Genomic DNA, 22,887 nt, shown 5'->3' on the forward strand with positions numbered 1-22,887 from the left:
TCATTTTGCAAAAGTTGTAATTTGTAATTGTGGATGCTTTAAATTTAAAAGTGAAACCCATAGTGATCACTTCTGGTGTAGAGGTATTGACTGGGAATCGTATAGGGGAAATATTCTCTATTTTGATCTGGGTGAAAATTCACCAAGCGGGATGTATACTTGAGATTAGAACACTTTACTGTGTGTTAGTTATACCTTGATTAAAAAAAAAAACAGGAAAAAGTAAAATGGAATCTAAATGTAATATCCCTATTTTGGACCACTTAGAGGAGGGAAACCAATTCCCTATGGCAGTAAAATCTCTTGAGATCATTGTGTTTTGTATGAATTCAGGCCAGACAATACTGACTCGATCCCAGTTCATATGAGAAAGATTTGAAGGTTCTAGTTGACCGCAAACACAAGAATGTCAACCAGGTGATTGAGCCAGTTATCAAGAAAATGCACAACCCAAAGTTTTACTGGTAAAGACATAGGGCCAATAAGGGAATAATAGACACCTGGTTTAGTGACCATTACCACACCAGACTGGCTAATTTTTGAATAAATTAGTGAAACTGACTTATTGTTCTACACGACAAAGTGTAAGGAGAGAGGCAATCCAGCCTGAACTTTGGAGTTTGAATCCCAAATATACCAAGTACAAGTGAGGTAAGTCAAAAAGAAAAAGACAAATACCATAGGATATCACTTATATGTGGAATCTAAAATATGACACAAATGAACGTATCTATGAAAAGGAAACAGAATCAGAGACATAGAGAATAGACTGGTGGTTGCCAAGGGGGAAGGGCATGGGAGAGGGTTGAAATGGGAGTCTGGGTTTAACTCATGCAAAGTGGTATATACAGAATGGTTAGACAACAAGGTCCTACTCTATAGCACAGGGAATTATATTCAATATCCTGTGATAAACCATAATGGAAAAGAATATGAAAAAGAATATATATACCTAATACTGTATAGCAGTAATAACGCAACATTGTAATTCAACTATACTTCAATAAAAAATAAATTTATAAAAGGAAAGCCAGGGAGTTCCCTGGTGGCTCAGTGGTTAAGACCCCCCTGCCAATGAAGGGGACATGAGTTCAACTCTTGGTCCGGGAAGATCTCACATGCCTCGAAGCAACTAAGCCCGTGTGCCACAACTACTGAACCCGTGTGCCTCAACTACTGAAGCCCGTGCGCCTAGAGCCTGTGCTCTGCAACAAGAGAAGCCACCATAATGAGAAGCCCGCGCACCACAACAAAGAGCAGCCCCCTCACCGCAACTAGAAAAAGCCCGTGCGCAGCAACGAAGACCCAGTGCAGCCAAAAATTAATTAATTAATTAATTAGTTTTTAAAAAAAAAGAAAGCCAAATCTACCAAGTACATGTTGTATGAACTTAGGAAAATGTCACTTCTCTGAGCTCAGTCTCCTCATCTGCAAAATGGGAATACTAATATTACCAGCATTGGAAGGCTGTTGTAAGAACTAAATGAGGTACTGCATGTAATACACTTGGTCCAGTGCCTAACATAATAACACCCCCCCCCCCAGTGTTAGTTATTGTTAATGGTATTATTAACCGTGAGTTCCAGGGATCCTGTTTGTATGTCATCTCCATGGTATTCCCGAGGAAGTTCCTCTTCTGAGGAGCTAGGAAAGTTGTGCAATCATTTGCGAAGAGAACCAAGTTGCCTCCACCCCTCCTCTCCCGCCACTGACCTAGAGATGCCCCAGAGCCTGCATGGTCTCATTTCGCTGCTTGAGTTGCTGCAATCAATGTCCAAGGCAGCAAGCAAGGCAGGGAAGGGGGCTGTGCAGGAGCGAGATGAAGAAATTGAGGAGCACAGCTGCGACAGGAGCTCATTGACTCCTTCTCCCCAAGGGCCAGCTCAGCCAGCTGGGGAGGCCTGTCATTAACTCTCTTTATTGTCTAAATTTTTTGCCTCACTGACTCATCTGAGAAGGCAAATGGGACTGGCTTTAAGTCACTCCTTGCAGGGACATTGCTTCCTTGGCTTCTGGAGCTGGGAGGAGCTGGAATCACTGAAAACACTGACTGCCAAGGAAGCATTCACACGTGTGAAACGGGAAACTGAGTGTGCACATAACTTGGGGTTTTGTCTTGGGAATTCATCCTAAAGACTATGGTAGTTCCCACCCAATCACACCTTCTTTCAAGCCCAGCGTGTCCTACCACTGTCACTTGGAGGGTCAACCTTGTCCTTTCTGGCAAGACTCATAAACTCACCCCTTCATTTTTTTTAATGTGTTCATATAGTATTCCCCCAGAGGCTAGAAGCAGTGTGGCATGGACTTTGCATGTAGACATTGATTTGTTGTATACTTACCATGAAACCTTAGGCTCTCTGAGCCTCAGTCTCCTTGTCTGTAAAATGGGGATGATTACACCTGTCTTGAAGGGCTGGGTGAAGATTAATAGCATTAGTCTCCATATTGAACATATACCAGACCCTAAATGCTTGAACAAGATTTATCTAAATCTTACCCTCCGAACAATCCAATGAGGAAGGTACTAATATCATCCCCATTTTGATGATAAAGAAACAGACACAGAAAGGTTGAGCAACTTGTTCAAAGTAACTCATCTCTCTCCCAACCTCCTGCAGGGAATTCACTCATTTTCATAGCTTTTAATATCATCTTTAGACAATGGCTCCCATGTTAATTTTTCCAGCCCCATCCTCGCTTCTGAGGTCCAGCCCTTTATATCCAATGGTCTACTTGACCTGTCAACTTGGGGGTTAAACAGATCTCTTGAATTTAACTGCCCTCAGACAGATGAAGAAACTAAGTGACATTCCCAAGGTCAAACAGCTATGGAGTCACCGAGCCAGAATCTGAACCTGGATCTTTGTCTGCAAAGCTTGAATTCTTGGGCATGCATTATCTATCTATTAACTGATTCACCCATCAAAATATCCCTCTACATTCTCTGGCTTACTAAACCAGATATTAGATAAGATCTTAGAAGTTTTATTAGTCAGATCTACCAGATCACCAGGAATTATGTCCCTGAAGATTCCTGTGTGCATGAGGGAGGATTTCTGAGTTTCCCCAAAGAGTTAGAGTGTGTGACAACTCTCATTTATCCAGGCTACCCAAATCTTTTCCCATCTGCTGTCCATCTACCCCCAACTTGCCCAACGTTAAGCTCCCATTAACAGTGCTCCCCCCTCACATCTCCACCTCCAGTTTCATCCTCAGTGTAGAACACAGCCTCGGACACAGAGATGGGGCTATGCTACTAGGCAGTGAAGCCCTTCTTGACTTTCCAAAGAAAATTAGATGCAGAAAACTCACACCTATTCAGTAGCATGTGCCAAGAATCTGCCCTGTTTGAAATTGTGGGGCCTCCATGATTTATGGAGAGAAGAGGTGTTTTGCTCAAGATCACTGAAGGTTGACAGCAAAGCTAAAGTTTGACCTTGGGTATATACCGCTTTTCAGCTATTCCTTTCACGTTGGACCAGCCAAAGGCACATGGAGCTTTCCTGAGATAACCTTATATTTGATGCTATCAAAGGTCCATTTATATCACCCCTCCTTGGGAATCAGCCACAGAGTGACTGCAAGTCAGACCTTGGGGCCTCCCCTGATCAGCAACCTCCCTGCTTCAGAACATAGGGAACCAAACAATGCACTGGCTGATTCCAGCCCAGGAAAATCTAAAAGAGCTTTTTAAGTTACAAGATGGAACCCAGAACTCCCCTTCTGCAAACACGAGGATACATGAGCCAATCAGTTAAGGAGACACCAGTTTTGTGTTGAAAGTTCAAAGAGATACAAGACACTCAAAGAGGATGGGGGGTGATCAGGAAGGGGTGGAATGGAGGGGAAGATAAGCAGGGATTTCGTTCTCCCCTAGTCCCAGGCATTGCCATCTTCTATAGTGTGACTTCAGTCTAGTTATTAAGCCCCATTCATATTCTGTTTCCTCATTTGTAATATGAGGGATATGATAGCACCTATATCACAAGGTTGGTGGGTGGATTACATGAGTTGCAGTACATAAAGAACTTAGCAGAGAGCATGACACAGTAAACTAACTGATTATTGTTGTCATTTCCCTCAAGTTCCTTCTTTGGTCGATATTGATGTGGAATCTCTAACTGCTCCAAGTTCTTCCTGTCTAACATCAGGAAGACTTAGCCTCACTCATTCTGCCTTGGCCAAACAGTCAACCTTTTCTTCAACCACTGAGCAAGCTGAAAAGTACAGACCCCAAAATAACACACCATTATTTGGCCTGCAAAAGAATTCTCCTTCCCCTTCCCTCACCATTCTCTGCCTCCTCCCTCCCCCCCTCCCTCTTTCCTTTCCTTCTTCCCTCCCTCCCTCCCTCCCTCCCTCCTTTTTTTCCTTCCACCTTTTCGTGGAAAGCCTTGCGATGCGCTGTCCTTGGTGCTCACTCTTTTTTCCTCCCTTGTTTAGCTGGGGAAGGAAACTGTACATAAGTGAAAAAATGTGTAATTCCACACAGATAGTGAATGCTGAAGCTGGGGACATTCCCCAAGCTTAGTTCTGTGCCTTTGGCATGGCCAGAACTGCCACAGTGCCCCCAGAAATATGCCCGGAGATACTGACCTGGCCTGGAGATGCCAGTCTGGGTGTTACCCCCTCCCCACAGCCACTGACTTCAGAGCTCAGGGTACAGACAGGTAGTGCCTTATCTGGGTACCCCAGGGGCTGCTACTGGTACAGTGATGGCTCCGCTGGGACCGTGAACGTGGAGCCCAAGCAGGATACACAGGCCGGAGATAAGGCCAAGAACAGATTCCCTTTGGCGCTCAGGTGCTGTTCATCAGAAATCGACAGCCCCACAGCCCTGGCTGGTGACAGGCACAGGATGAAAACAATGCCATGTGATCAGTGACCTCGGAAGACAGGCTGTCACTGGCTCACAGAGATAAGGGAAATATGAGCAACCCCTCCACCTAGGGAGGGGCCCTCAGAGAGCCTACGGGGCAAAGCAGCAGCAACTGAAGCTTGTCTCTGACCCCTACGCCTTGCCACAGCTCACTCCTCCCAGCAGGCCCCCAGAGTTCCCTCCTGTCACCCAGGGATCCCTGGCCCCCATTTTGCACCCACTTTTCCAACCCTTGTTCTCTGCACTTAATCATGCTATTTCTAGAGCACAAGTGTTAAAGGATGATAACAGAATAGAGGTTTCCTTCCTACCTCCCTGCCCCACAGAGGCTGCTGAGGGAGTGGAGTGTGTGTGGGGTAGCAGAGGGACAGAGCTTCCTCCAGATGGTTTATCTGCCCTACCCACTATAAAAGGGAACTGCACCAGGGCATGAATTCTAGGAGGTGAGAATCACTAGGGGCCATCCTGGAAGCTGGCTTCCACAGTGGGAGATGTTCCCAAGGGTGAAACCACCTGCTTGTTCTTAAGTTCGGAGACTATCAGTCATATCTGCCTGTGCTTTGGGGGATATCTGTTAGTCTTTCATTGTTTATCTCCCTTTGCATTCAAGCTCCATGGGGCCAACTAACAAAACATATTTCTCTTTCGTTACAAATGCAGGTGTATAAATTATCACCATGTCGCAGGTAACGATAACAGCCAACCCTGATGTAGCAGTTACTGTGTGCTGGGCGTGTCCTAAGCAATTTACATATATTAACTCGTTTGACCATCAAAAAACTCTATGAGGTAGAAGTTATCATTGTCCCCATTTTAGAGATGAGAAAACTGAGGCACAGAAAAGCAAAGGAACTTCCCCAAGGCCACGTAGCCAGCAAGTATCAAAGCAAGGATTTGAACCAAGGAAATCTAGGGGGTAGTGCTCTTAACCATTGCACACTTGACCACTAGCAGAAGGGGTAATAGATTGAATGAGACGTGGGCGGTTTCCAAGTTCCCCTGGGAGCATTCAGAGAGGGTCAGTGACTGGGAGCTTGAAAGCACCAACACATAAGGGCAGCAGCCAAGGAAGAGCTTGGGAAGGAGATGGGAAGGGACAAAGTAAGAGGTAAGAAAGAAGCAGGAGATGGGAGTTCTCTGGGAATCAGATGTGAGGGGATAGAATTTGGTCAAAAGCTGCACAGGCCACCGAGCTGTCGAGGAGAATGAGGATGACGTTAGAGGCTCCAGATGCAGCAGTTTGGAAGAATGGTGAGTGGGTCCCAGATTACAGTGGGCTGGAAGTGGATGAGAGGTAAAGCAGTGGATGTAGACCCCTCTAGGAGAGGGAGGCTGGCTGTGAATGAAGAGAGAGGCAGCAAGGTGAGTGCAGGGAGAGAGGGAAAAGAGCCATCCCGGCATGACCTGAGGGGTCCAGGACAGAGCTCAGCCTGAGCCCCTGCCTCCCACCCAGGCCAAGTCGAGCAGAATCTGCCTGGCAAAATTTGTTCTTGATCCCAGAAGGAAACGTCATCCCAGAGAGTGCCAAGCGAGGCCTGAAGACACAAATATTTGCTCGGCTTCTGCCTTTCTTGTTCAAATAGGGCTTTGGCTTTGGGGATTGAGGCTGGCTACGCTAGCAAGGAAGTGAGAAATCAGTGAGGGTGGAAGCGTGTATAGGCGCAGCAATTGCTCCTGGGGCCGGTAATGAATCCCCCAGGCTCACAGCTACCGGAATCCATTAGCTCATCAAAGCAGCTACATAACGCCCTGCTCCTTTAGTAGACATCTGTTCAAATAAAGGCAACCTTTCCTCTCACCATCAGTCTCCACTGCGCCCCGTGTCTGCCCTGCTCCATCTGACTGTGGCTGAGTCAGTCGAGTCGGGTTGTGTGTTGCTGCCTCTCTGTGCCCCAGGCTGTAAGATGGTCTATTATTTCAACAGGGTGTGATGTTTTATTAAGACCATGAGCTTTTCTGAGGCTGTGCTCTGTGTGGGTTTCTTTTTGCCTGTATGTAAGTGTCTGTGTTTGCTGCTGTGCCTGAGTTACTCTGTGTGTGTGTGTGTGTGTGTGTGTGTGTCTTTGTGACACCATCTTGCTGTGCAACTATATTATGTGGTGTGTGGCTATGTCACCACAGACTCTAAAGTGTTTTTCTCATGCTGTGACAATTTGTGTGCCACATGTTATTGTGAGGTGGTGCGCTACTACGGGTGATTTGGCGGTTTGCTGTGAGATTTCTCCTCTGTGTGTGTTGTGTGCACACACAGTGTAAAATTGTCCCTGGGTTTGTACATGGCTATATTATGCCATCTGGTTGTGTACAAAGGTACATGAACAGCGGTCAGCCTGTGTGACGCTCCTGGAATTGGGGATTCTGCTACATACATTGAAGTCATGGGCCACTCTGGGAAACAGTGTGTTTTAGTAGGACGCCTTGTTGTGACTGCTGGTGTGAACAGAAGGACCTAAGTCTGATTTCTTTCCCCGTGGACCAGGGCTATCCTCAGGAACATCTGGCCAGATGTGGCAGATGTGACTGGATGGTAGATGGGGTGGGGCACCACCTCTCGACTGCCGAATGAAAGTCCAAGCCCTAAATCCCACAAAGGACCCATCAAGGGCAGAGGCAACACCCAAGATGCAGCCATCCCAATAGCTGGTCGAGAGAAGGAGCCTGGAGAGAAGGGAGGGAGTCAGACAGTGGAAACCAAGCCCAAGAGGTCAGGTGGTCAGGTGGAGGCAAAGGCAGGGCCTGGAGATTCCATAACTGACCAGAAATTCCCTGCTGTCACCTTGCTGTAATGGGGTTAGGCTAGCAACGTCCACATGTATCAGATGCATTTGGGATATTTGTTTAAATGCAGGATCCTAGGCCCATAATAAAAGGTACTGGTTTAGTAGGGCTGAGGCCCTGCTATCTGCATTTTTAACAAAAATCCCAGGTATCAAGGGGACCACACTTTAAGAAACATTAGATCCCAGGAACTCTTGGAAAAAATGCTGAGAACATGAGGCCCAGTAAGGATCTCAAGGTAAAAGGAGGAAAGAAGAGAGGGGAAAAAGGAGAAAGGGGAGGAAAGATGGAGAAGGGTGATATAGCAGGTGTCATCGGTACCTGCCCACATCTCATGAGAAATCCCCATCCCAATTTGCGCTGTGTCCTATGGGCTCTTCCCCTGAGCTGGTGCCTGGGGCAGCCCGGAATGCTTGGGAGTCCATCCCCTGCTCCGAGCTGCCCTCATCGGATGACACCTGGGAGTGCGGGATACATGTCCTGATCCCTCATTCCTCGGGCAGCACAGGTGTGTTCTGTACTGTCTCCCAGGGGTCCCCAGCTGGGTCCCCGGCTGCCCTCAGCAGAACCTGCTCAGTGATGCCCTCCCATGTGTTTCTTAGCTCTCTTCCCTTCCCTCTCTTGCTTGTTCTCTTACTGAGGTTCCTGTAATCACCTGTCATCTAAACTACCAGCACCCACATCCTTGTCTCAGGGTTGGCCTCTTGGGGCCCAACCAAAGACAGGTAAGGGAAAGGAACCCCAAATCTCCTCAGTGTGAAGGGTCAAGGGGTGCTGGGTGGAGCTGACCCACTGGAAATACAAGTGGGGAGGGGAGTCCCGGGCTTCCCCTCCCACTGGCTGTTTTAGACCCTCCCCTGCTCACAATCCTGAGGACTGAGTAGAGAAGGTTACGTCATTGTGCCTGTGTCCGATCTGGTCTTTGCGGTTTCTGATCAATTTGATGGCTCCTTGGAAGTCTCCACCTCCAAAACGTTGTTCTTGAGGCCACAGAGTAAGATCCCCAGGCCTGGCAGTTCCACTCAAAGACATCTTCCAGGGCCACCCTCTTAGCTCCTGGCCTGGGGAGGCAGCAGGAGACCTGGGCAGGATCGGCTGGGACCTCCAGCAGCTCCAGTTCTGGAGGCCTCCTTCCTGCTCCATCTGGATGGAATTCCTCTGCTCAGACTGTTCCGAAGCGCTGCCTGTGCTGTCAGATGCTGCCGCTCTCTGGTAGACCCAGGCTGTCTCCCCTGGGTAGCCCCACCATCTGCTTTGGAAATTTCCTGCAGGAATGTACTGCATGAAAAGAAAGACCACTCTAGGATGAGACCCAGCTGCCCAAAGGTCAGCCCCAGTGAGCAGAGACTTTGGACTTTGTTCTGAGGTCATTTCAATGACACTCGCTGACAAACTCCCAGCACTTCTCAGTCTACACAGCACCGTTCCAGCCTTTCCCCCAGTGCTGGAAACCGGGGGCTCTGGGTCTGATCCGTGGGTCCATGCGTCTTCACTAGAACAGTGTCTGAACGTCCAGCCACCCCTCTGTACCGGGCACATGCTGAGGTGGCAATTGGGGGCATGCTGGGCCGCTTCTTGTCCACTGACCTGGGAGAGCTCCGGGCAAGGTCTAGGAACAGGGAATGTCAAGTGTGGAGGGAGTTAGGGAGCAGAGAAAACAAACTGGAAAGCTAGAGCTGCCAGGTGGGATGTGATCACATTGTGTTCTAAATATCAGGAATCGGGACGCCATTGACCGTGACCTGCAACAAGGTCATAGAGTGGGGCTCACCTTAGGTAGCTTAGCTGTAGAGTAATGTGAGGGAGAGGTCCCCCGAAGAAACAGTCTCGTGACCAGAAGAACAAGTTGGGAAAAGGGATGTCCTAGCTTAAGGGCGCTCTCAGAAGCGTTCCGGAAAGAGGTGACACCTGGGTGACACCTGGGGGATGAGAACTGACGCACATGCATGGGAGTGAGGTGAGGCTGGCACTGCCCCTGTGCTCCTTAGAAATGTGGGGTTTGACAGCCCTGGGGTGGAAACTCAGATTTGCCACATACTAGCTCTGTGACCTTGGGCAAAGCACTTCAACTCTCTAAGTCTTCGCTGTCTCCTTTGTAAAATGGAAGTATTAATACCTGCTTTGCAGGGCTGCTGTGAGAGTCCATTGAAGTAATGAGCAGGAAGTGCTTCGCTTATGCCTGATATATAGTCAGAGCATCGTAAAGATAATTACCATGAGGGCTTCCCTGGTGGCGCAGTGGTTGAGAGTCCCCCTGCCGATGCAGGGGACGCAGGATCGTGCCCCGGTCCGGGAAGATGCCACATGCCGTGGAGCGGCTGGGCCCGTGAGCCATGGCCACTGAGCCTGCGCGTCCGGAGCCTGTGCTCCGCAACGGGGGAGGCCACAACAGTGAGAGGCCCGCGTACAGCAAAAAAAAAAAAAAAAAAAAAAAAAAAAATGATAATTACCATGAGACAAATCAATTAGAAAACCTCTGCCACTTTTCCCACCAGAGCAGTGGCCAGGAGTGGACTTTTTGCTCAGACCTGACTGTGCTTGATTTGTAAAGACTCAGGATCCTCCAAGACCCAGCCATGGGGGGCTCAGGACAAGCCAGTTCGGGAATTTGTGTCGAGGACCTGGGCCATGGAAACCCTGGAGGTGATGAGGCTGAGGGGTGATGGGAATCTTAGCTGCAGGGCTGCAGAGGGGAAACCTCCAGCTGTAGCCTTTCCCTTGGGTGTCCTCATCAGAGCTCTTCTTAGAGGCATAATGTTCAGTCCGTAAGTCTTGACCTAAACACAAACTCCAATATGAGGATGGAGGATGAGACATCCACCAACCAGCAGTGGCCTGGTAGGCAGAGTAGCACCCAGGCCAGAGGGGGCTCCACTGCAGACCCCCAGCCTACATACCTCCCCTCGTCCACTTTGAGCTTCCTGCTGCTTCTTCTGCCTAGGATCCCTCCTTTAATTCTCATCTAATGTGCAGACCAATCTCCAAACTTTCAGTGCAGGAAGGCCTCCCATAAATAAGCTCTGGCTTTGACTGGGTGAACTCACCCCTGTATCCTATGGGCCCTTGTCTGGTCTCTAGTTTGAGGACCTGCTTTTGCTTATAATACCAGAAATGTCACTTAACCTTGAGTGTTCATCTCCAGCCCAGGAGAGGTGAATAAAGAATGACCAACACAGAGTACTCTCCCCTGCTACTCTCAGGGCAGACAACACTCATTGATCAGCTAATCCTTCCCACTGAGATCCAGTGAGCCTCCGAATCCAAGTCTCCTGCAAGCCACTGCCGAACGATTAGGAAACCCATTTCGTTCTAGCAAAGGTCTTCGGGCCTAAGTGATAGCAATGATAATGATGACGTTAATGACAGTGATGGTGATGATAATGATTTTATTCGCAGATGCACCTTGTGCCTTGAGGCTTGCATAGTACTATCAACTACATTCCTTCCACAGTTTACCCCTATGACCCTCAACGATAGGTAATTGTATTATTCAGGCCTCTTGAGGTCGTAAGGAAGAGGATTTTTTCTCAAACGTGCTAGAAGAAAATCCCCTGGGCCACATCTCTGTCCCTGGGACCTGCAGCGATGGCCCCACCCATACCATAGGCACCAAGGAGGATTATTATGAAATGGGGGGCAGGGCAGGTGATTCTCCAAGAGAATGGATTCTGGAGGCAGAAAAAAGCACAAGCCCACAGGAGTATGATTGCCTCCTCCCCTACTCCTTTTTCCAGAGGAGGAAAGTGGTTGCTCAGAGACGGCAAGTGCCTTGTCCAAAGTCACACAGCCAGTGGACGGAAAAGCCAGGACGAGAACACAGGGTCCTAAAACTCTGGGTCTTGGATGCTCTTCCCTTCACAAGAGCCGCTTCTCAGAGGCTAAAGCAAAGTGACCCTTAATGCCTTCGAGAAAGTACCCAAAACAGAGCACCCTGCAGTGGTCTCAAGTATCGCTGGCCAGAACCACTTTCTGTCAAAGTGGACAGAAGGTGCCTTTATTCTGCCATGGTTCCTCCCCAAATGGCCTGGGCATGGATTCCGAGGGGACAGTGGAGGCAAGATGTGGAGGGACACTCCCCTCCCAGCCATCAGCCAGCCCAGGCCCAGGCCCAGGCAGGAGCTGTCCTGTATCCTCCATCTAGGTGACAGCAGGAGTCCAAATAGGCAATTAATTACTGCCTGGCAGCCGCTGGCTCCCCTCCCCCTCTGCTCAGCCAAGTGTGTAATGGAAATGGGACCAAAACAGACTTCCCTGCCCAGAGGGACCCTGGCCCTCACAGCAGAGGATGAGCTCCAGGGGACCCGGGGAAGGGGGCTGAGATGCAGAGGTGAGTTTATTAAATCAATGAGCTTCGTTGGGCACCTTTCCCTGACTCTTGGCTGCAATACCATCTTCTCAGGGCCCTGCTCAGAAGCAAGCCCTTCCTGACAGCCTGAGCATAGGAGTACCGTAGGCATTCATCTCAGGTGATATTCACGGCAGTGTGTTGGGGAGTGTCCTACATACTTTACAGACATGATCCCTTAAAATCCTCAGGTCAGTCCTTTGATGTAATTTTTTATCCCCATTTTACAGATGAGAAAAGGTGAGGCCCAGAGAAGTGAAATGGGCTGTCAGGGAATGGGATAATGTAGTGGTTGGAGTACAGACCCACTTATGAGTTACAGCTCATCTTCTCAAGGACTTAGCTTAATTAAGGGCTTGGCGATCTCCTCACCTATTGATCTTGGACCAGAAAGCATTAGGTGAGTTCCCAGGAGCCCTGAGCTTTCCAGAATTGTTTCCCTGAATTCCACATCTCTCTTGTTGTAGCCTCTGCACCCAACATGATGGTAGTAGCTACAGATGGCAAGAAAGAACTCTTGGGGGGAATCAGAGGCCATCCTGGAGGAGGGGGAGAGAGGGGAAGAGGAGAAAAGCATAAATACAAGAGGCCAAGGAACAAAAAGAAGGAAACCTCGTCGTCCTTGCCTCATTGCCCCTCCCCCCAGACCCACCTGCTGAGAAACATCAAAAGATCCAATATCTTGGAGAGAAACTTCTGCCAGCCGTGGGATCAGGTGGGCACCCTCTCCGATCTCCAGGGTCAGGGAGCATCCCCTGAAATCAGGGTTACATTTATAATAGCCCAATATAGAGGTTGCACCAATGTTTTTACCCAGCATTGAACACTGAAGGCCCAGCTGGGAGAACAGAGTGGCGGTGGGATGTTGGTGGGGGAAAGGGAGGGTGGGAGGGTGGGATGGGGGATAGCCTGCAGCACCTGCACCTGAGGGCAGAGTTGATTCTGGAGTCAGAGAGAGGAGGCCAGGGCTGGATCTGACTGGCCCCACTCCGAGGGCCTTGGGTGCTCTTGAGGTACAAGGATTTCTCCCTGACTATGGGATCTAGACCCAGAGACCCCACAGAGAGGACCTCCTGCCTCAAGCAGGCCTATGGCCTGTGAATTTCTGACATTGAGGGACACCCTCTATAGGAGGCCCTCTGGTGAGCGCATTCACTTGGCTTTTACATCTTTGCATGGAGGAGGCCTCCTTGCCTTTCGGCGACCTTCATTTAACAGACAAAGTAGCCCAGGCTGTGAGTCCCTAAGAGGCCAGCCCCAGTTTTGGTCTGCAGCTGCCAGGATCAAGGTCAGAGGGAGACCTCCAGTGGGCTTGGAGAGAGCCCCGTCCTTTGAGCCCTGCCCTAGGGCCTGGTCATCCGCCTCGTGAGGCGACAGGCTGCGTCTGGGGCATGGTCTCTGGTGTGAGCAAATGCCCTTTTCAGAACAGGGTCTGTTCCAAGGATGGACAGACCCCAAATCTCATGGGTTCCAACCTCACATCCCCGCCTATGAGTGTCACATCCTCCTAAGCTGAATATGATCAAAGCTGGTAATAATAATAATAACAACAACACTATTAATCACAGCCGCCATTTACTGAGCGTTTACTACAAGGCACGAGACTTTAATGCACATGATCTCATTTAATCCTTGCCACAACCTTACCAGCAGGGCAGACACTCGACTTGAGCTGTCAGACAGCTAGTCTCCCTCTGGTGATGACAGCTATGACATAGGAGGCTTGGGAGCTCTTGGCAGTCATGTTCTCTCGACATGGAAACAGTCAGTTTGCAGCAGAGGAAAGCAAAGGTGACATGTTAAGGAAAGAGAAGTAAGGAACGGGGTGGGGGGAGTCCCTGGTCCCAGATCCCCTGAGGCAATGCTGCTTCCTGTCCTCCCATAATTACCTGAGACCCCAGCATCCTTCCAGTACTGCCCCTTTAGACTAAGCTAGTGGCTGAGGTTGAGGATAAATAAGATACTACATTTAATGAGATGCTACATTTAATGAGATAATACATTTAGCACATCAGATGGAAAAAGTAAGGCTTCAATAAGTGGTAGCTGCTATTACTATTATTAAAAGAGCACAGACCTAGCTCAAATACACACCCTGAGAGGCAATCCATCTGCGTGGGGCAGACAGTCAAGTTCTATTTTCTACGCAGTACTTTGTGGTCAGTGGTCCTGGAAAGTCCTTTGGGCAAGACAGGCTTTGGAGGCCAAGAGGAGGGTGAAAGGCATCCCAGCAGGGAGTACAGTCTGGATAATGGTCCAGGGGCTGGGATGAGGTGACAGGTCCCACTGAAGCATAGACTGGTGGCTTGCAGACTTAGCCCCACCTCCCCCCGGCTCAGGGCTTGGGGATCAGGGGTTCTTGGCATCCCCACGTGGTCCTGGCTGTCAGGACAGTGGTTTGTCCAGAGGCCCATGGAGAGCCTCCTCCGTGGCAGGCTCTGTGCTGAGCTCCAGAATACAAGGACGAGTAAGACACAGGCCACACCTGTCTGTACCTGCCGCAGGGCAGAGCAAAGCACAGAGGGTGTTCGGAATACTTAGGAGGGGCAAACCCCAGACTTGGGGAATCAAAGATGGCTTCCTGGAGGAGGTGACATCTAAGCAGTGACCTAAGAATGCATAATAATACAAGCTAATATTCATGAAGGGTGTATTACATGTGAGGTATTTTATTTTTATTTATTTATTTTTATTTTTGGCTGCATTGGGTTTTAGTTGCGGTGCGCGGGTTTCTCTCTAGTTGTGGCGTGCAGGTTCCAGAACATGTGGGCTCTGTAGTTGTTGCATGCGGGCTCTCTACTTGAGGCGCACGAGCTCAGTAGGTGTGGCACACACAGGCTTAGTTTCCCTGCAGCATGTGGGATTGTAGTTCCCAGACCAGGGATCAAACCAGCGTCCCCTGCATTGTAAGGTGGATTCTTTACCACTGGACCACCAGGGAAGTCCCTATGTGAGATATCTTAGCTGCTTTATCTCCTTTAATGTAATCCTCTCTGCCACCCTGGGAGGGAGATCTGATTATCCTCATTGACAGATGAGGATACTGAGGTTCTGTCAGGTGGAGTTAGTCTCCTGACCACACAGTTACAAAGTGGTGGGAATTCTATTTGAAGGTGGCCCTGCCTGCCTTTCAGTGTGGGTTCTCAGCCACAGAAATGAGAGTAAGTGGGAGTGGGGGTAGGAAGAAGGTCACTCTCTGAAAACAAAGATCCAGTTTTACTGCTGGACAGGAAGCTGTTGAGGCAGGCGGGGTCAGGACACACGGGGTCTTATAAGCTGCGAGGGCAGGGGAGGGGGTTTGCACTTCATCGTGAGTGCAGTTGGATGATAGAGATGGCCAGACTTGGCTTCAGAACTCTACCAAGTCAGCATCAGGCCCACAGATTAGCCTTCAGTGGCTGGGGATGTCGGTGCATAGGCCTGGAGTGCCACCACCTCCCTGGAGGACAGGGTCTCTTTCTGAGACCCACCTGCCTCTCACAGCCCCCCTTGGGGCTGGGTGCTGGAGAGAAGTAGCCGAGGGACTTGTTTCCAGCTGCCTTACTCAGACCCTCTTCCTCTTGAGTGAGGAGCGAGCCAGGGCTTCTCAGCCAATCACCAAGCCCACCCTAAATAAGCCATAATGATTCCTGATTGCTCCTTTGTCACTGGCTGGCTGTCAGCTTCACTTCCATCTGAGACTGTGGGGAGGGGGAGGGGGCCATGCAGCCAATGTGTGCGCTTGTTTCCTATTTTAGGATAAATGCGCGTGCTGGGGGGCTGAGCCCCCGGGCTCTCAGAAATCCAGGTGCCAGGCACAGATGAGTGGGGGTGGGTGTGGGGGTGAATAGAACCAGTTCCAACAGTGGGCAGGACTTTACAGTTTGCAAGGCATCTCTCTGACCAGGGGGCAGCATCACATCCCTATTTGACTAATGAGTAACTGAGGCTCAGAGAGGGGTTAGTGTACAATCATAGATAGTAGATAATGGGACCAAGTGGGGTTTCATTCGTTAATTCAGTCGACAAACATTTATTCAGCACCTACTATGTGTCAGGCACTGCACTAGGTGTTAAATATAAACCCAGAGCTTTTCTTATTGTGACCACAAGAATAGCTCGCTTTTTTTAAGATAAGCTTTTCTTTTTAATTCTTATTGAAATATAGTTGATTTATGAGAATAGCTTGCTTTTATTGAGCACGTACTATGTGCCGGGTGCTTCGCTACCTACTTTTCACGTGCTGTCTCATTAATCCTTCCACCAACACAGTGAAGTAGGGTCAAGGATGTGCTTGGATGGGGCAGGAAGTGTTTCTGTCTCCATCCTAAAGGTTGGTATATGCCAAAGATGGCTACAAATAGGGGCATGTGGGGAGTACAGGGGGCTGAGGACATGAGAGAGGGTCCAAAGGGGCGGAGTGACCACACGATGCATGACCACATGGGTGACTCCAGGAGATCCAATCAAAGAACTCACATCCCGTGTAGGGTGGAGAGCCTGGGTGAGCTGATCACAATACACACACACACACACACACACACACACAAACACGGACTGTGTTGTATCGAAGATCCTACTTAAACACAAAGTAAAAGCCTCTTCCACACCTTCCTTTGGACTCCCTAGGCAGCTCCGAGCACTGACCAGTTAAATAATGAATGACGCACTCCTTCCTCCCACTGACGGGACATCAGTCTAGGACAATCATGTTTATTCCCGTTTAACAGATGAGTAAACTAAAACTAAGAGACCCTGAGTCACCGGCCCGGGTCACTCAACCAGGAGTGGCAGAGTAGACTCTGGAGCCGAGCTCTGAACCAACATCCCCCTCAGGCTCTCCCTGGACCCGTTAGTCATGAGGCCAGCCCAGGTGCCCTCAGTACCTAGCAGGCAGTGGGCAGCGGATCAGCTCAGCCCCTCACAGTAAAGCAGCAAGCCCCCTTCCCCCTTCCCCCTCCCCCTCCCCACGGCCCAGCTCTGCTCAGAGCTATTAACCAGGTCACACTGGCTTGTCCCAGTCCAATAGTTCCCTTAATTGCCTTTTTATAGCACGTCGTACAACTGTTCATTACGCTGTCATATTTCCCCTCCAAGGCAGCAGTGGGGGAGCTGGACGGAGGATGGGGACCCATGCAGGTGGCAGGGGCTGTGTGTGGGGGGCATCAATGTGTGAAGCTTATTTTCTACTTGGTCAGAATGAATTAAACGCGTGCTTCTCACACTTGACTAATACACGAGCCACTTTTCAAACGGGGAAAAAACCACAGCCCCCTCCCTACAACTGACAAATTATCTTTATTATGATTTTACTGAAATATGTACAAACATAAAGCTAAGTATAAATCCATATCCTTTTAGCTTTATACAACTGGAAAAGCAAACACAATGTACCCACATGATACAAACAAAGCTACAAAATCAGACATTTCCAAACGACACGATTAATTTAATGTGATGGATGATGTGTCGCTGAAATTAAATCTCCACTTGCACAGTGAGTGTTGTGTTGTACGCTTCAGCCTTTAGCCCCCCTCTGTTCTTTTGTCATAAGGCCCACAACAATTAAAGCAGTATCTGGTCATCCAGGGGATCTAGAATTTGCTGGTAGATACTTTAGATATAAAATGATACAACATAAAATTAACCAGTTCTGGGCGAGGGTTCATACACCCCAAGTTAAGAAACAGTCAATGTCCCAGGAGCCTTTATCAGCTGTGCTAGGCTAAGCCACCCCATGGGGAAGAGCCATGTGCTCTTGAGGCTGGAAAGCCCAGGATACAGGGCCTGACCTTCAAAGGCCACCCAGACATCAGTGAAATCCACAAGCTTTTCTGAGCACCTACTGTATGCCTGCCCCCGTGCCTCCCCGACCTCTTGTCCCAGAGGAGTTGCCTGTGTGGTAGGGAGGAAGATGAGGGTGACCAGAGTAGACATATATACCTCTCAGTGCAGGAAGCATGCCCAAGAGAAGACATGGAGATCTGTTTCGCCAGTGGGAGCCAGATCTGGACTTCAGCCCCTCCCTGGAGTCCAAGGCCTAAGCTCTTCTTGGCAGACTCACCTAGAGTGTGGAGGTTATAAGGTCAGCTCTGATCCTGGGTTTGAATCCTGGATCCTCCACTTCCTAGCTGTGAGATCTTGGACAAGTTACTTAACTTCTCTGTATGCCAGCGTCCTCATCCCTAATGGACATGAAACCAACGCAAGCTCAGAGAGATGCTCTAAGGCAATAGTGAGAGAACACAGACAAAGCACTTACCCTAGAACCTGGCATAGAATAAGCATTTGTTAAATATTAATGTTGATATCTCACCTGACTCCAGCTCTCAGCAGAAGTGGAAGAGAAAGAAACTTCTAGAGTTAGCCCTTAGACTGGAAGCCATAGAGTTATCATGAGTGGACAATAGAGGATTTGAAACTCTGTGTGACATTTTGTGTGTGTTTGTGGAAGGAGGATCTTCAGCCTCTTTAGATGTTCAAAGAGGTTGTGACCTAGAAAAATCTTAGGCCACTGAGGTAGTGCTGGTCAGGGGCTGGCAGATCACTCAGTGTCTTAGCTTGGGCAACATAACAAAATACAACAGACTGGGTGGCTTACACAACAGGCATTTATTTTCTCACAGTACTGGATGCTAGAAGTCCCAGATTAAGATGTGGCAGGGTTGATTGCTGGTGAGGACTCTCTTCCTGGTCTATAAATGGCCACCTTCTCACTGTGTACTCACATGACAGAGACAGCAAGCAAGATCTGGTGCCTCTTATAAGGACACTAATCCTATTGGATCAGGGCCCCTCCCTTACGAACTCATTTAACCTTAGTTACTTCCATAGAGGGTCTATCTCCAAATAGTCACATTGGGGGTTAGGGCTTCAACATAGTGAATTTTGAGTGGACACAATTTGATCTATATCACTCAGGAAGGTAGGCTATCTGGGTGAGGCAATGTTTTGACCAGCAGAGGCTAGCCCTTAACCCTTCTAAGCAAGGATCACCTCCAGTTCCCCTGGCCCTCCAAATCTAACATCTCCCACCTTGCATAATCCTTCCAACCTTCCCCTTTTCCCTGCTTGTGCCCATCCAGCACCATCTCCCCCAGTCCCTGCCTAAGCCTCTGAAGGTGACAGTAGCCTAACCTAAGGATTGTGGGAATTTAAGGAGGCAATCCCCAGGTGCTTTCACCAATGCCTGGCACACGAAGAGCACTCAATAAAGGTTAGCTCTGCACCAACAGGTGTGAAGGTCCAGGAGGTCAGACCCACAGCACCTTTGCACTCCTGGAGTTCAGGGGCCTTGCAGCAGGGCTCACTGGAGTCAGAGCCTCCACCACAGCTATCTCTCCCAGTTATAACTGGTGACCCACAGATTCCTAATGGTTGCTGAGAGGTCTTGCAAAAGTCTTTGAATCTGGGTGTGTACCCCAAGCCCTCTCTGAACAAAAATCACATCTCACACATGTATGTATGACTGGCTTCCTACTATGTCAAAGGTAATGTGAGCATTCAAGATGAATCAGTTTAGAAGAGCTACAGAACTCAGAATTCAGAGCTAAATTTTGGCCATTGCCTATGTGTGTTTCCTCAACCAATTATAGTAAAAGTTCATGGGGGAAAATGGTTTTGTGATATGGATTTAATCCAACCCACAAATGTTTATTCAGTGTCTACTGTGTGCTAGGGACCCAGTGGGGAATGAGGTCGTCATTCTCCCTGCTTCCCAGTGTAATAGGAGGCTGTGTTCTCATAAACGCAGGAACCCTTGGTCTAAGGGTTCAGTCCAGGGCTCTTGCTTCAGTTCCAGGCAGCTTTCTCTGGTTTCCAAGGCTGCCAAGGGCCAGGCCTGGGTCCCCAGTGTCCCCTGCTCCCTGGTCTCTTCTCAGAGCCATGCACACAAAGACATGAACCTAGAAGCCCAGAATTCGTGAAATCCAGCCTCCCTTGCCCTGAGGCAGAACTCCACATGATCTCTGAGAGGACATCCAGCCTTGGCCTGCATGCCTCCAGAGACGGCATGCTCTCTATTTCAACAAGGAAAACTGCTAATATTTACAAAGTCGTTAATATATTTTAATATGTTTCACCCTGAGCCAGCAGAGGCAGCATCTTCACCATCCATGGTGCCCCCTGATTTGTCTCACCAAAGGGAGAAGAATCAGGGTCTTTGTTCTGGGCACGGATTGCTGCCCCCTCTCCCCCCCTTGTGCCCATGGACTCAGCATCAGGAAATTGGGTTCTGGTTTGAGGCAAGATGGGCATGACTTTCTCAAGCCAATGCGCTAGCTTGATGGGGGAAGGGTGATTTATAGAGCCAGCGCCTGTCCCCACAGCAGGAAAAGGCTCACGGACAGAATATGCTCTGGAAAAGGAAGAGGAGGGGGGTCTGTCTGTGATCATTCAGCCCCGAAACGATGCTCATGATGTTGGCTTTCCAGGCCATTAATTCAAGGGCTCCATGCCCCACCCCCATGGTGCTGCCTGCTCTGGGAGATAAGCCCAGTTCTATTTAACCCTATTTATTCCCCCAAAGTGGCCTCCATCTCTGCTAGCCAGGTGTTTAACCCTTTGGCTACTGAAGGCATCAAAAATAGAGAGAATAATCTCATTTGGAAGAGGGACACCCACCGCCCCCCAACCCTGGTCCGGGTGGCAGGACCAATCCAGAATACAGGTTTAGCTTCATGGGACTTGGCAGGAGTCCTGGGAGTCCTTCACTGCTCCCTCTCAGGCAGCCCAGGTCCCCCAAGAGGGTGGGACTTTGTGTGGTCCTGGGAGGAGAACCCCCATCCCCACACCCAGGACAGGCAGCAGGGGCAGCTCCTGCCTCCTCACCCGCCATCCACATTATCTTAGTCACAGATCTGGGTTCTGACATCGGCCAAGTGGAAGGCTGTGGCAACTCTGTCTCTTTTGTGCCCCCCAGCTGCTGTCTCTGTCTAGCACATCCCGCTCTGTCTCCCTGCTGCCTCTTCTAGCATGTTCCTTTTTATGTCTCCTCTGCCCCTTTCCTCTCTTTGTTCTCTCCTCTTTTCCCTTTCGTGATCACATAGGGGTATTCTTGCTTTTGTGGGTGCCTGATGATTGATCTCACTGTGAATCTGTGTGTGTGTGTGTGTGTGTGTGTTCCTGTGTCTGGGTGTCTGTCAGTGTGTGTATGTGCTGGCCTGTCTCTGACCCATGTGTGTTGCTCTGTTAGGCTGTGTGAATCTGCTAATGTACTTGGATCTGTGTGTTGGTCCTCATTTCTTTGTGCATCTGTCAACTGGCTTGTCATTAGCTGTGTGTGAGTGGATGTGTGTATGCGCATGTTGTGTTTCAACTCAGGGGGCCAAGCAGCTGCAAATTCCTCTCCTGAGGGTGCCCCTAGAGGAGCAAGTAGGAGAATTCAGAAGTTGATGGCTTCACTAGAGCACAGCCCAGCTTAATACCAGATAGTTAGGTGGTCCTGGTCGTCTCCTGGGGCTGCCTGCCAGGCCCCCTGCCCTCTGCGTTCTTTTCTCCTGCCCTTCATTCTTTTCCCTTCAGGTCAGTCCAGGACTGGAAGGGGTGAGGACAGAGAGGTGTGGCAAAGCCAGAGGGTGTGCATTCAACTCACTTCGACTCTCAGCCCCAATCACAGGCTTTTTCTCGTACGCTCACTTTCCCCCAAACAATGAAAAATGGCCATTGGGTTATAGCGACAGCAACAATAATAATAAAATAACTGCTACCATGTATTGGGACCCTTAGCACATGCTAAGAATTTTATATACCCAATCTCATTGAATTCCCTCAAGAACTCCAGGGGTCTGTTGTTATTTTCACATTTTAGTGATGAGGAAATGGAAGCTGGGACATGTTAAGTGAGTCGCCCAATGTCACACAGCTAGTACGTGATGGGGCAGGATTTTCCAAGATGAGGTCATGGAGGGGAAGGCGCACTGGAGGAGCATCAGGGTTCCTTCGTCCTAGCCCAGCTCTGCCCTGGACTCTGCATGACCTTGCACAGGACACCTTCCCGCTGGGCCTGGGTTTGCTTCTCTGTACAATGAGAATGAAAGTGAGGCTCTGTTGGGATGTTTTAGGGATGGTTTAAGCATTGCAGAGAGGGTGACTGGCCTGAGTGCTCTCTGGGGTCCCCACCTGCAGTCCCAAGAATTGGGGTGAGAAGCAGAAACAGGGACCGTGCTTGTGTCATCTTCAGCCAAAAGAGAGTCACACACAGAATAAGCTTTGAGAAATTTTGCTGAATGAATGAATAAATGAGTGAATGAATGACCTCATTTCTCAATACTACAAGAACTTCACAGCCCACCTTGGGTCCTACAACAGTGAACATCAGTAGGGAAAAGGAAAGACAGGATAAGCACCCCGGACCCTCATAAAATCCACACACAAATTGGCAATGACCAACTGATACATGTGTGTTATTGATTCACTTGTCAAAGAAGGCATCAATGACCATCTTCAGGTCTGGGTATGTACGGGGTGGAAGGGAGCCCTAAGGAACTCTTGTCTCTGCCCAGATTATCTCCTGTGCAACTAAAGAATTTCACCAAGAATAGAAGGGGAGGGATGAGAATTAGGAGATAGAGATCTTTGTCTATAGAAATCTGTAGGGAAAAGGCTCTCTCTCCCTAGCATCTGGGGTTTGTGGTGGGGAGGGTCTGTCTCTAGGGCAAATCTCTGGGTTGGGAGATCAGTTAATTTTTTTTGTTTGTTTTTTTCAAAGCCTCTTTGGAGGAGTGAATCTCTGTGTTTTGGGGAAGGATCTCTGTCCCGTCTTTGTTCTGAGTCCTATCATGATTTGGAGGGTCCATGTCTGGGAGAAGGCTCTATGGAGAAGTTTTCTTGTCATAGTGGTGGTGGGGACTGCTTCACTCTAGGGCAGAGGGTTTCTGTTTTCTGCCAGGCAGGCTCTTGGGGG

This window comes from Tursiops truncatus, chromosome 15 (assembly GCF_011762595.2).
Source record: "Tursiops truncatus isolate mTurTru1 chromosome 15, mTurTru1.mat.Y, whole genome shotgun sequence".
Taxonomy (NCBI): domain Eukaryota; kingdom Metazoa; phylum Chordata; class Mammalia; order Artiodactyla; family Delphinidae; genus Tursiops; species Tursiops truncatus.